We start from the raw sequence: 14,287 nt of genomic DNA, 5'->3' as shown, positions 1-14,287 counted from the left end.
CCCTAAGCTGGGTAGCAGTCTGCGATCTGACGAGAGCAGGCGCGTTCAGCTTAGGATGGCTGTTGACAGCTTCTCGCCCTTTATACTGTGCATTTAAGCATCAATAAATCCTTTTCGGAATCGGAACGGAAGGCGGCAACAGAGCAAAATGTCAACGGCAGCCGGGATTCCCAGCCAGTGTACCATGCCGGTACTTACCGGGCCCTAAGATCTGTACCAGTCTGCGATCTGACGAGAGCAGGCGCGTTAAGCTTAGGATGGCCGTCGACAGCTTCACACCTTGTATACTGTGGATTTAAGCATCAATAAATTCTTATCGGAGCGGAAGGCAGCAATAGAGCAAAATGTTAACAGCACCCGGGATTCCCAGCCAATCTCCCATGCCAGTACTTACCAGGCCCTAAGCTGGGTAGCAGTCTGCGATCTGACAAGAGCAGGCGCATTCAGCTTAGGATGGCCATTGACAGCTTCATGCTTTTTATACTGTGCATTTAAGCATCAATAAATCCTTTTCGGAATCGGAAGGGAAGGCGGCAACAGAGCAAATTGTCAACTGCACCCGGGATTCCCAGCCAGTCTCTCATGCCGGTACTTACTGGGCCCTAAGCTGCGTAGCAGTCTGCGATCTGACGAGAACAGGCGCGTTCAGCTTAGGATGGCCGTTGACATCTTCATGCCTTGTATACTGTGGATTTAAGCATCAATAAATATTTTTTTAAAGCGGAGAGGAAGGCGGCAACAGAGCAAAATGTCAACGACACTTGGGATTCCCAGCCAGTCTCCCATGCTGGTACTTACCAGGCCCTAAGCTGGGTAGCAGTCTGCGATTTGACGAGAGCAGGCGCGTTCAGCTTAGGATGGCTGTTGACAGCTTCTCGCCCTTTATACTGTGCATTTAAGCATCAATAAATCCTTTTCGGAATCGGAACGGAAGGCGGCAACAGAGCAAAATGTCAACGGCAGCCGGGATTCCCAGCCAGTGTACCATGCCGGTACTTACCGGGCCCTAAGATCTGTACCAGTCTGCGATCTGACGAGAGCAGGCGCGTTAAGCTTAGGATGGCCGTCGACAGCTTCACACCTTGTATACTGTGGATTTAAGCATCAATAAATTCTTATCGGAGCGGAAGGCAGCAATAGAGCAAAATGTAAACAGCACCCGGGATTCCCAGCCAGTCTCCCATGCCAGTACTTACCAGGCCCTAAGCTGGATAGCAGTCTGCGATCTGACAAGAGCAGGCGCATTCAGCTTAGGATGGCCATTGACAGCTTCATGCTTTTATACTGTGCATTTAAGCATCAATAAATCCTTTTCGGAATCGGAACGGAAGGCGGCAACAGAGCAAATTGTCAACAGCACCCGGGATTCCCAGCCAGTCTCTCATGCCGGTACTTACTGGGCCCTAAGCTGCGTAGCAGTCTGCGATCTGACGAGAACAGGCGCGTTCAGCTTAGGATGGCCGTTGACATCTTCATGCCTTGTATACTGTGGATTTAAGCATCAATAAATATTTTTTTAAATCGGAGAGGAAGGCGGCAACAGAGCAAAATTTCAATAGCACCTTGGATTGCCAGCCAGTCTCCCATGCCCGTACTTGCCGGGCAGCAGTCTGCGATCTGACAAGAACAGGCGCATTCAGCTTAGGATAGCCGTAGAATGCTTCACACCCTGTATACTGTGGATTTAAGCATCAATAAATCCTTTTCGGAATCGGAGCGGAAGGCGGCTACAGAGCAAAATGTCTACAACACCTGGGATTCCCAGCCAGTCTCCCATGCTGGTACTTACCGGGCCCTAAGCTGGGTAGCAGTCTGCGATCTGACGAGAGCTGGCGCGTTCAGCTTAGGATGGCCGTTGACGGCTTCACGCCCTTTATACTGTGCATTTAAGCATCAATAAATCCTTTTCCGAATCGGAGCGGAAGGCGGCAACAGATTAAAATGTCAACGGCACCCGGGATTCCCAGCCAGTCTCCCATGCTGGTACTTACCAGGCCCTAAGCTGGGTATCAGTCTGCGATCTGACGAGAGCAGGCGCGTTCAGCTTAGGATGGCCGTTGACAGCTTCACACTTTGTATACTGTGCATTTAAGCATCAATAAATCCTTTTCGGAATCGGAACGGAACGCGGCAACAGAGCAAAATGTCAACGGCAGCCGGGATTCCCAGCCAGTGTCCCATGCCGGTACTTACCGGTCCCTAAGATCTGTACCAGTTTGCGATCTGACGAGAGCAGGCGCGTTAAACTTAGGATGGCCGTCGACAGCTTCACACCTTGTATACTGTGGATTTAAGCATCAATAAATTATTTTCGGAATCGGAACGGAAGGCGGCAACAGAGCAAAATGTCAACGGCAGCCTAGATTCCCAGCCAGTGTCCCATGCCGGTACTTACCGGGCCCTAAGATCTGTACCAGTCTGCGATCTGACGAGAGCAGGCGCGTTAAGCTTAGGATGGCCGTCGACAGCTTCACACCTTGTATACTGTGGATTTAAGCATCAATAAATTCTTTTCGGAATCGGAGCGGAAGGCAGCAATAGAGCAAGATGTCAATGGCAATGGCAACCGGGATTCTCAGCCAGTCTCCCATGCCAGTACTTACCGGGCCCTAAGCTGGGTAGCAGTCTGCGATCTGACAAGAGCAGGCGCGTTCAGCTTAGGATGGCCGTTGACAGCTTTTCGCCCTTTATACTGTGCATTTAAGCATCAATAAATCCTTTTCGGAATCGGAACGGAAGGCGGCAAAATAGCAAAATGTCAACGGCAGCCGGGATTCCCAGCCAGTCTCCCATGCCGGTACTTACCGGGCCCTAAGATCTGTACCAGTATGCGTTCTGACGAGAGCAGGCACGTTAAGCTTAGGATGGCCGTCGACAGCTTCACACCTTGTATACTGTGGATTTAAGCATCAATAAATTATTTTCGGAATCGGAGCGGAAGGCAGCAATAGAGCAAAATGTAAACAGCACCCGGGATTCCCAGGCAGTCTCCCATGCCAGTACTTACCGGGCCCTAAGCTGGGTAGCAGTCTGCGATCTGACGAGAGCAGGCGCGTTCAGCTTAGGATGGCCATTGACAGCTTCATGCTTTTTATACTGTGCATTTAAGCATCAATAAATCCTTTTCGGAATCAAAGCGGAAGGCGGCAACAGAGAAAAATGTCAATAGCACCTTGGATTGCCAGCCAGTCTCCCATGCCCGTACTTACCGGGCAGCAGTCTGCGATCTGACAAGAACAGGCACATTCAGCTTAGGATAGCCGTAGACGGCTTCACACCCTGTATACTGTGGATTTAAGCATCAATAAATCCTTTTCGGAATCGGAGCGGAAGGCGGCTACAGAGCAAAATGTCAACAACACCTGGGATTCCCAGCCAGTCTCCCATGCTGGTACTTACCGGGCCCTAAGCTGGGTAGCAGTCTGCGATCTGACGAGAGCAGGCGCATTCAGCTTAGGATGGCTGTTGACAGCTTCACGCCCTTTATACTGTGCATTTAAGCATCAATAAAACCTTTTCCGAATCGGAGCGGAAGGCGGCAACAGAGCAAAATGTCAACTGCACCCGGGATCCCCAGCCAGTCTCCCATGCCGGTACTTACTGGGCCCTAAGCTGGGTAGCAGTCTGCGATCTGACAAGAGCAGGCGCGTTCAGCTTAGGATGGCTGTTGACATCTTTACGCCTTGTATATTGTGGATTTAAGCATCAATAAATATTTTTATTAATCGGAGAAGAAGGCGGCAACAGAGCAAAATGTCAATGGCACCTTGGATTGCCAGCCAGTCTCCCATGCCGGTATCTGCCGGGCAGCAGTCTGCGATCTGAGGAGAGCAGGCGCGTTCAGCTTAGGATGGCCGTTGACAGCTTTTCGCCCTTTATACTGTGCATTTAATCATCAATAAATCCTTTTCGGAATCGGAACGGAAGGCGGCAAAATAGCAAAATGTCAACGGCAGCCGGGATTCCCAGCCAGTCTCCCATGCCGGTACTTACCGGGCCCTAAGATCTGTACCAGTCTGCGATCTGACGAGAGCAGGCACGTTAAGCTTAGGATGGCCGTCGACAGCTTCACACCTTGTATACTGTGGATTTAAGCATCAATAAATCCTTTTCCGAATCGGAGCGGAAGGCGGCAACAGATTAAAATGTCAACTGCACCCGGGATTCCCAGCCAGTCTCCCATGCTGGTACTTACCAGGCCCTAAGCTGGGTAGCAGTCTGCGATCTGACGAGAGCAGGCGCGTTCATCTTAGGATGGCCATTGACAGCTTCATGCTTTTTATACTGTGCATTTTAGCATCAATAAATCCTTTTCGGAATCAGAGAGGAAGGCGGCAACAGAGCAAAATGTCAATAGCCGGGCACCAGTCTGCGATCTGACAAGAACAGGCACATTCAGCTTAGGATAGCCATAGACGGCTTCACACCCTGTATACTGTGGATTTAAGCATCAATAAATCCTTTTCGGAATCGGAGCGGAAGGCGGCTACAGAGCAAAATGTCAACAACACCTGGGATTCCCAGCCAGTCTCCCATGCTGGTACTTACCAGGCCCTAAGCTGGGTAGCAGTCTGCGATCTGACGAGAGCAGGCGCGTTCAGCTTAGGATGGCAGTTGACAGCTTCACAGCCTTTATACTGTGTATTTAAGCATCAATAAATCATTTTCCGAATCGGAGCGGAAGGCGGCAACAGAGCAAAATGTCAACTGCACTCGGGAATCCCAGCCAGTCTCCCATGTCGGTACTTACTGGGCCCTAAGCTGGGTAGCAGTCTGTGATCTGACGAGAGCAGGCGTGTTCAGCTTAGGATGGCTGTTGACATCTTTATGCCTTGTATATTGTGGATTTAAGCATCAATAAATCCTTTTCGGAATCGGATTGGAAGGCGGCAACAGAGCAAAATGTCAACGGCAGCCGGGATTCCCAGCCAGTGTCCCATGTCGGTACTTACCTGGCCCTAAGATCTGTACCAGTCTGCAATCTGACGAGAGCAGGCGCGTTCAGCTTAGGATGGCCGTTGACAGCTTCACGCCCTTTATACTGTGCATTTAAGCATCAATAAATCCTTTTCCGAATCGGAGCGGAAGGCGGCAACAGAGCAAAATGTCAACTGCACCCGGGATCCCCAGCCAGTCTCCCATGCCGGTACTTACTGGGCCCTAAGCTGGGTAGCAGTCTGCGATCTGACAAGAGCAGGCGCGTTCAGCTTAGGATGGCTGTTGACATCTTTACGCCTTGTATATTGTGGATTTAAGCATCAATAAATATTTTTATTAATCGGAGAAGAAGGCGGCAACAGAGCAAAATGTCAATGGCACCTTGGATTGCCAGCCAGTCTCCCATGCCGGTATCTGCCGGGCAGCAGTCTGCGATCTGAGGAGAGCAGGCACGTTCAGGCTTAGGATGGCCGTTGACAGCTTCACACCCTGTATTTTGTGGATTTAAGCATCAATAAATCCTTTTCCGAATCGGAGCGGAAGGCGGCAACAGATTAAAATGTCAACTGCACCCGGGATTCACGGCCAGTCTCCCATGCTGGTACTTACCAGGCCCTAGCAGTCTGCGATCTGACGAGAGCAGGCGCGTTCAGCTTAGGATGGCCGTTGACAGCTTCACACTTTGTATACTGTGGATTTAAGCATCAATAAATAATTTTCGGAATCGGAGCAGAAACAGAGCAAAATGTCAACTGTACTCGGGATTCCCAGCCAGTCTCCCATGCTGGTACTTACCAGGCCCGAAGCTGGATAGCAGTCTGCGATCTGACGAGAACAGGCGCATTCAGCTTAGGATGGCTGTAGACATCTTCACACCCTGTATACTGTGGATTTAAGCATCAATAAATCCTTTTCGGAATCGGAACGGAAGGCGGCAACAGAGCAAAATGTCAACGACACCTGGGATTCCCAGCCAGTCTCCCATGCTTTTACTTACCGGGCCCTAAGCTGGGTAGCAGTCTGCGATCTGACGAGAGCAGGCACGTTCAGCTTAGGATGGCCGTTGACAGCTTCTTGCCCTTTATACTGTGCATTTAAGCATCAATAAATCCTTTTCGGAATCGGAACCGGAACGGAAGGCGGCAACAGAGCAAAATGTCAACGGCAGCCGGGCATTCATAGCCAGTGTCCCATGCCGGTACTTACCGGGCCCTAAGATCTGTACCAGTCTGCGATCTGACGAGAGCAGGCGCGTTAAGCTTAGGATGGCCGTCGACAGCTTCACACCTTGTATACTGTGGATTTAAGCATCAATAAATTCTTTTCGGAATCGGAGCAATAGAGCAAAATGTCAACGGCAACCGGGATTCCCAGCCAGCCTCCCATGCCAGTACTTACCGGGCCCTAAGCTGGGTAGCAGTCTGTGATCTGACGAGAGCAGGCGCGTTCAGCTTAGGATGGCCATTGACAGCTTCATGCTTTTTATACTGTGCATTTAAGCATCAATAAATCCTTTTCGGAATCGGAACGGAAGGCGGCAACAGAGCAAAATGTCAACTGCACCCGGGATTCCCAGCCAGTCTCCCATGCCGGTACTTACTGGGCCCTAATCTGGGTAGCAGTCTGCGATCTGACGAGAGCAGGCGCGTTCAGCTTAGGATGGCCATTGACATCTTCACGCCTTGTATATTGTGGATTTAAGCATCAATAAATATTTTTATTAATCGGAGAGGAAGGCGGCAACAGAGCAAAATGTCAATGGCACCTTGGATTGCCAGCCAGTCTCCCATGCCTGTATCTGCCGGGCAGCAGTCTGCGATCTGAGGAGAGCAGGCACGTTCAGGCTTAGGATGGCCATTGACAGCTTCACACGCTGTATATTGTGGATTTAAGCATCAATAAATCCTTTTCCGAATCGGAGCGGAAGGCGGCAACAGATTAAAATGTCAACTGCACCCGGGATTCCCAGCCTGTCTCCCATGCTGGTACTTACCAGGCCCTAAGCTGGGTAGCAGTCTGCGATCTGACGAGAGCAGGCGTGTTAAGCTTAGGATGGCCGTTGACAGCTTCACACTTTGTATACTGTGGATTTCAGCATCAATAAATAATTTTCGGAATCGGAGCAGAAACAGAGCAAAATGTCAACTGCACCCGGGATTCCCAGCCAGTCTCCCATGTCGGTACTTACTGGGCCCTAAGCTGGGTAGCAGTCTGCGATCTGACGAGAGCAGGCGCGTTCAGCTTAGGATGGCTGTTGACATCTTTATGCCTTGTATATTGTGGATTTAAGCATCAATAAATATTTTTATTAATCGGAGAAGAAGGCGGCAACAGAGCAAAATGTCAATGGCACCTTGGATTGCCAGCCAGTCTCCCATGCCGGTATCTGCCGGGCAGCAGTCTGCAATCTGAGGAGAGCAGGCACGTTCAGGCTTAGGATGGCCGTTGACAGCTTCACACCCTGTATATTGTGGATTTAAGCATCAATAAATCCTTTTCCGAATCGGAGCGGAAGGCGGCAACAGATTAAAATGTCAACTGCACCCGGGATTCCCAGCCAGTCTCCCATGCTGGTACTTACCAGGCCCTAAGCTGGGTAGCAGTCTGCGATCTGACGAGAGCAGGCGCGTTCAGCTTAGGATGGCCGTTGACAGCTTCACACTTTGTATACTGTGGATTTAAGCATCAATAAATAATTTTCGGAATCGGAGCAGAAACAGAGCAAAATGTCAACTGCACTTGGGATTCCCAGCCAGTTTCCCATGCTGGTACCTACTGGGCCCGAAGCTGGGTAGCAGTCTGCGATCTGACAAGAACAGGCGCATTCAGCTCAGGATGGCCGTAGACATCTTCACACCCTGTATACTGTGGATTTAAGCATCAATAAATCCTTTTCGGAATCGGAGCGGAAGGCGGCAACAGAGCAAAATGTCAACGACACTTGGGATTCCCAGCCAGTCTCCCATGCTGGTACTTACCAGGCCCTAAGCTGGGTAGCAGTCTGCGATCTGACGAGAGCAGGCGCGTTCAGCTTAGGATGGCTGTTGACAGCTTCTCGCCCTTTATACTGTGCATTTAAGCATCAATAAATCCTTTTCGGAATCGGAACGGAAGGCGGCAACAGAGCAAAATGTCAACGGCAGCCGGGATTCCCAGCCAGTGTACCATGCCGGTACTTACCGGGCCCTAAGATCTGTACCAGTCTGCGATCTGACGAGAGCAGGCGCGTTAAGCTTAGGATGGCCGTCGACAGCTTCACACCTTGTATACTGTGGATTTAAGCATCAATAAATTCTTATCGGAGCGGAAGGCAGCAATAGAGCAAAATGTAAACAGCACCCGGGATTCCCAGCCAGTCTCCCATGCCAGTACTTACCAGGCCCTAAGCTGGGTAGCAGTCTGCGATCTGACAAGAGCAGGCGCATTCAGCTTAGGATGGCCATTGACAGCTTCATGCTTTTTATACTGTGCATTTAAGCATCAATAAATCCTTTTCGGAATCGGAACGGAAGGCGGCAACAGAGCAAATTGTCAACAGCACCCGGGATTCCCAGCCAGTCTCTCATGCCGGTACTTACTGGGCCCTAAGCTGCGTAGCAGTCTGCGATCTGACGAGAACAGGCGCATTCAGCTTAGGATGGGCGTTGACATCTTCATGCCTTGTATACTGTGGATTTAAGCATCAATAAATATTTTTTTAAATCGAAGAGGAAGGCGGCAACAGAGCAAAATTTCAATAGCACCTTGGTTTGCCAGCCAGTCTCCCATGCCCGTACTTGCCGGGCAGCAGTCTGCGATCTGACAAGAACAGGCGCATTCAGCTTAGGATAGCCGTAGAATGCTTCACATCCTGTATACTGTGGATTTAAGCATCAATAAATCCTTTTCGGAATCGGAGCGGAAGGCGGCTACAGAGCAAAATGTCTACAACACCTGGGATTCCCAGCCAGTCTCCCATGCTGGTACTTACCGGGCCCTAAGCTGGGTAGCAGTCTGCGATCTGACGAGAGCTGGCGCGTTCAGCTTAGGATGGCCGTTGACGGCTTCACGCCCTTTATACTGTGCATTTAAGCATCAATAAATCCTTTTCCGAATCGGAGCGGAAGGCGGCAACAGATTAAAATGTCAACGGCACCCGGGATTCCCAGCCAGTCTCCCATGCTGGTACTTACCAGGCCCTAAGCTGGGTATCAGTCTGCGATCTGACGAGAGCAGGCGCGTTCAGCTTAGGATGGCCGTTGACAGCTTCACACTTTGTATACTGTGCATTTAAGCATCAATAAATCCTTTTCGGAATCGGAACGGAACGCGGCAACAGAGCAAAATGTCAACGGCAGCCGGGATTCCCAGCCAGTGTCCCATGCCGGTACTTACCGGTCCCTAAGATCTGTACCAGTTTGCGATCTGACGAGAGCAGGCGAGTTAAACTTAGGATGGCCGTCGACAGCTTCACACCTTGTATACTGTGGATTTAAGCATCAATAAATTATTTTCGGAATCGGAACGGAAGGCGGCAACAGAGCAAAATGTCAACGGCAGCCTAGATTCCCAGCCAGTGTCCCATGCCGGTACTTACCGGGCCCTAAGATCTGTACCAGTCTGCGATCTGACGAGAGCAGGCGCGTTAAGCTTAGGATGGCCGTCGACAGCTTCACACCTTGTATACTGTGGATTTAAGCATCAATAAATTCTTTTCGGAATCGGAGCGGAAGGCAGCAATAGAGCAAGATGTCAATGGCAATGGCAATGGCAACCGGGATTCTCAGCCAGTCTCCCATGCCAGTACTTACCGGGCCCTAAGCTGGGTAGCAGTCTGCGATCTGACAAGAGCAGGCGCGTTCAGCTTAGGATGGCCGTTGACAGCTTTTCGCCCTTTATACTGTGCATTTAAGCATCAATAAATCCTTTTCGGAATCGGAACGGAAGGCGGCAAAATAGCAAAATGTCAACGGCAGCCGGGATTCCCAGCCAGTCTCCCATGCCGGTACTTACCGGGCCCTAAGATCTGTACCAGTATGCGATCTGACGAGAGCAGGCACGTTAAGCTTAGGATGGCCGTCGACAGCTTCACACCTTGTATACTGTGGATTTAAGCATCAATAAATTATTTTCGGAATCGGAGCGGAAGGCAGCAATAGAGCAAAATGTCAACGGCACCCGGGATTCCCAGGCAGTCTCCCATGCCAGTACTTACCGGGCCCTAAGCTGGGTAGCAGTCTGCGATCTGACGAGAGCAGGCGCGTTCAGCTTAGGATGGCCATTGACAGCTTCATGCTTTTTATACTGTGCATTTAAGCATCAATAAATCCTTTTCGGAATCAAAGCGGAAGGCGGCAACAGAGCAAAATGTCAATAGCACCTTGGATTGCCAGCCAGTCTCCCATGCCCGTACTTACCGGGCAGCAGTCTGCGATCTGACAAGAACAGGCACATTCAGCTTAGGATAGCCGTAGACGGCTTCACACCCTGTATACTGTGGATTTAAGCATCAATAAATCCTTTTCGGAATCGGAGCGGAAGGCGGCTACAGAGCAAAATGTCATCAACACCTGGGATTCCCAGCCAGTCTCCCATGCTGGTACTTACCGGGCCCTAAGCTGGGTAGCAGTCTGCGATCTGACGAGAGCAGGCGCGTTCAGCTTAGGATGGCTGTTGACAGCTTCACGCCCTTTATACTGTGCATTTAAGCATCAATAAAACCTTTTCCGAATCGGAGCGGAAGGCGGCAACAGAGCAAAATGTCAACTGCACCCGGGATCCCCAGCCAGTCTCCCATGCCGGTACTTACTGGGCCCTAAGCTGGGTAGCAGTCTGCGATCTGACAAGAGCAGGCGTGTTCAGCTTAGGATGGCTGTTGACATCTTTACGCCTTGTATATTGTGGATTTAAGCATCAATAAATATTTTTATTAATCGGAGAAGAAGGCGGCAACAGAGCAAAATGTCAATGGCACCTTGGATTGCCAGCCAGTCTCCCATGCCGGTATCTGCCGGGCAGCAGTCTGCGATCTGAGGAGAGCAGGCGCGTTCAGCTTAGGATGGCCGTTGACAGCTTTTCGCCCTTTATACTGTGCATTTAAGCATCAATAAATCCTTTTCGTAATCGGAGCGGAAGGCGGCTACAGAGCAAAATGTCAACAACACCTGGGATTCCCAGCCAGTCTCCCATGCTGGTACTTACCGGGCCCTAAGCTGGGTAGCAGTCTGCGATCTGACGAGAGCAGGCGCGTTCAGCTTAGGATGGCTGTTGACAGCTTCACGCCCTTTATACTGTGCATTTAAGCATCAATAAAACCTTTTCCGAATCGGAGCGGAAGGCGGCAACAGAGCAAAATGTCAACTGCACCCGGGATCCCCAGCCAGTCTCCCATGCCGGTACTTACTGGGCCCTAAGCTGGGTAGCAGTCTGCAATCTGACAAGAGCAGGCGCGTTCAGCTTAGGATGGCTGTTGACATCTTTACGCCTTGTATATTGTGGATTTAAGCATCAATAAATATTTTTATTAATCGGAGAAGAAGGCGGCAACAGAGCAAAATGTCAATGGCACCTTGGATTGCCAGCCAGTCTCCCATGCCGGTATCTGCCGGGCAGCAGTCTGCGATCTGAGGAGAGCAGGCGCGTTCAGCTTAGGATGGCCGTTGACAGCTTTTCGCCCTTTATACTGTGCATCTAAGCATCAATAAATCCTTTTCGGAATCGGAACGGAAGGCGGCAAAATAGCAAAATGTCAACGGCAGCCGGGATTCCCAGCCAGTCTCCCATGCCGGTACTTACCGGGCCCTAAGATCTGTACCAGTCTGCGATCTGACGAGAGCAGGCGCGTTAAGCTTAGGATGGCCGTCGACAGCTTCACACCTTGTATACTGTGGATTTAAGCATCAATAAATCCTTTTCCGAATCGGAGCGGAAGGCGGCAACAGATTAAAATGTCGACTGCACCCGGGATTCCCAGCCAGTCTCCCATGCTGGTACTTACCAGGCCCTAAGCTGGGTAGCAGTCTGCGATCTGACGAGAGCAGGCGCGTTCATCTTAGGATGGCCATTGACAGCTTCTTGCTTTTTATACAGCTTCACAGCCTTTATACTGTGCATTTAAGCATCAATAAATCCTTTTCGGAATCGGAACGGAAGGCGGCAACAGAGCAAAATGTCAACGGCAGCCGGGATTCCCAGCCAGTGTCCCATGTCGGTACTTACCGGGCCCTAAGATCTGTACCAGTCTGCAATCTGACGAGAGCAGGCGCGTTCAGCTTAGGATGGCCGTTGACAGCTTCACGCCCTTTATACTGTGCATTTAAGCATCAATAAATCCTTTTCCGAATAGGAGCGGAAGGCGGCAACAGAGCAAAATGTCAACTGCACCCGGGATCCCCAGCCAGTCTCCCATGCCGGTACTTACTGGGCCCTAAGCTGGGTAGCAGTCTGCGATCTGACAAGAGCAGGCGCGTTCAGCTTAGGATGGCTGTTGACATCTTTACGCCTTGTATATTGTGGATTTAAGCATCAATAAATATTTTTATTAATCGGAGAAGAAGGCGGCAACAGAGCAAAATGTCAATGCCACCTTGGATTGCCAGCCAGTCTCCCATGCCGGTATCTGCCGGGCAGCAGTCTGCGATCTGAGGAGAGCAGGCACGTTCAGGCTTAGGATGGCCGTTGACAGCTTCACACCCTGTATATTGTGGATTTAAGCATCAATAAATCCTTTTCCGAATCGGAGCGGAAGGCGGCAACAGATTAAAATGTCAACTGCACCCGGGATTCACGGCCAGTCTCCCATGCTGGTACTTACCAGGCCCTAGCAGTCTGCGATCTGACGAGAGCAGGCGCGTTCAGCTTAGGATGGCCGTTGACAACTTCACACTTTGTATACTGTGGATTTAAGCATCAATAAATAATTTTCGGAATCGGAGCAGAAACAGAGCAAAATGTCAACTGTACTCGGGATTCCCAGCCAGTCTCCCATGCTGGTACTTACCAGGCCCGAAGCTGGGTAGCAGTCTGCGATCTGACGAGAACAGGCGCATTCAGCTTAGGATGGCTGTAGACATCTTCACACCCTGTATACTGTGGATTTAAGCATCAATAAATCCTTTTCGGAATCGGAACGGAAGGCGGCAACAGAGCAAAATGTCAACGACACCTGGGATTCCCAGCCAGTCTCCCATGCTTTTACTTACCGGGCCCTAAGCTGGGTAGCAGTCTGCGATCTGACGAGAGCAGGCACGTTCAGCTTAGGATGGCCGTTGACAGCTTCTTGCCCTTTATACTGTGCATTTAAGCATCAATAAATCCTTTTCGGAATCGGAACGGAAGGCGGCAACAGAGCAAAATGTCAACGGCAGCCGGGCATTCATAGCCAGTGTCCCATGTCGGTACTTACCGGGCCCTAAGATCTGTACCAGTCTGCGATCTGACGAGAGCAGGCGCTTTAAGCTTAGGATGGCCGTCGACAGCTTCACACCTTGTATACTGTGGATTTAAGCATCAATAAATTCTTTTCGGAATCGGAGCAATAGAGCAAAATGTCAACGGCAACCGGGATCCCCAGCCAGCCTCCCATGTCAGTACTTACCGGGCCCTAAGCTGGGTAGCAGTCTGTGATCTAACGAGAGCAGGCGCGTTCAGCTTAGGATGGCCATTGACAGCTTCATGCTTTTTATACTGTGCATTTAAGCATCAATAAATTCTTTTCGGAATCGGAACGGAAGGCGGCAACAGAGCAAAATGTCAACTGCACCCGGGATTCCCAGCCAGTCTCCCATGCCGGTACTTACTGGGCCCTAATCTGGGTAGCAGTCTGCGATCTGACGAGAGCAGGCGCGTTCAGCTTAGGATGGCCATTGACATCTTCACGCCTTGTATATTGTGGATTTAAGCATCAATAAATATTTTTATTAATCGGAGAGGAAGGCGGCAACAGAGCAAAATGTCAATGGCACCTTGGATTGCCAGCCAGTCTCCCATGCCTGTATCTGCCGGGCAGCAGTCTGCGATCTGAGGAGAGCAGGCACGTTCAGGCTTAGGATGGCCATTGACAGCTTCACACGCTGTATATTGTGGATTTAAGCATCAATAAATCCTTTTCCGAATCGGAGCGGAAGGCGGCAACAGATTAAAATGTCAACTGCACCCGGGATTCCCAGCCTGTCTCCCATGCTAGTACTTACCAGGCCCTAAGCTGGGTAGCAGTCTGCGATCTGACGAGAGCAGGCGTGTTAAGCTTAGGATGGCCGTTGACAGCTTCACACTTTGTATACTGTGGATTTAAGCATCAATAAATAATTTTCGGAATCGGAGCAGAAACAGAGCAAAATATCAACTGCACCCGGGATTCCCAGCCAGTCTC

General features: G+C 50.5%; 8 pseudogenes; all 8 read right to left on the bottom strand.

The window, feature by feature from the left end:
• Positions 1–1,942: 1,942 nt before the first annotated feature.
• LOC130316704 (5S ribosomal RNA) lies at positions 1,943–2,062 on the bottom strand (annotated as a pseudogene).
• An 896-nt stretch (positions 2,063–2,958) lies between these two features.
• LOC130323903 (5S ribosomal RNA) lies at positions 2,959–3,078 on the bottom strand (annotated as a pseudogene).
• A 272-nt stretch (positions 3,079–3,350) lies between these two features.
• LOC130321691 (5S ribosomal RNA) lies at positions 3,351–3,470 on the bottom strand (annotated as a pseudogene).
• Positions 3,471–4,499: 1,029 nt separating this feature from the next.
• On the bottom strand, positions 4,500–4,619 carry LOC130352196 (5S ribosomal RNA; annotated as a pseudogene).
• Positions 4,620–7,470: 2,851 nt separating this feature from the next.
• LOC130351084 (5S ribosomal RNA) lies at positions 7,471–7,590 on the bottom strand (annotated as a pseudogene).
• Positions 7,591–9,061: 1,471 nt separating this feature from the next.
• Positions 9,062–9,181, bottom strand: LOC130316693 (5S ribosomal RNA; annotated as a pseudogene).
• Positions 9,182–10,083: 902 nt separating this feature from the next.
• Positions 10,084–10,203, bottom strand: LOC130351568 (5S ribosomal RNA; annotated as a pseudogene).
• An 866-nt stretch (positions 10,204–11,069) lies between these two features.
• LOC130323200 (5S ribosomal RNA) lies at positions 11,070–11,189 on the bottom strand (annotated as a pseudogene).
• Between the last annotated feature and the right edge of the window lie 3,098 nt (positions 11,190–14,287).

The sequence above is a fragment of the Hyla sarda genome, chromosome 1 (assembly GCF_029499605.1).
Source record: "Hyla sarda isolate aHylSar1 chromosome 1, aHylSar1.hap1, whole genome shotgun sequence".
NCBI classification, from domain to species: Eukaryota; Metazoa; Chordata; class Amphibia; order Anura; family Hylidae; genus Hyla; species Hyla sarda.
The sequence above is the reverse complement of the archived record's forward strand: the minus strand, read 5'-3'. Positions and strand labels throughout refer to the sequence as shown.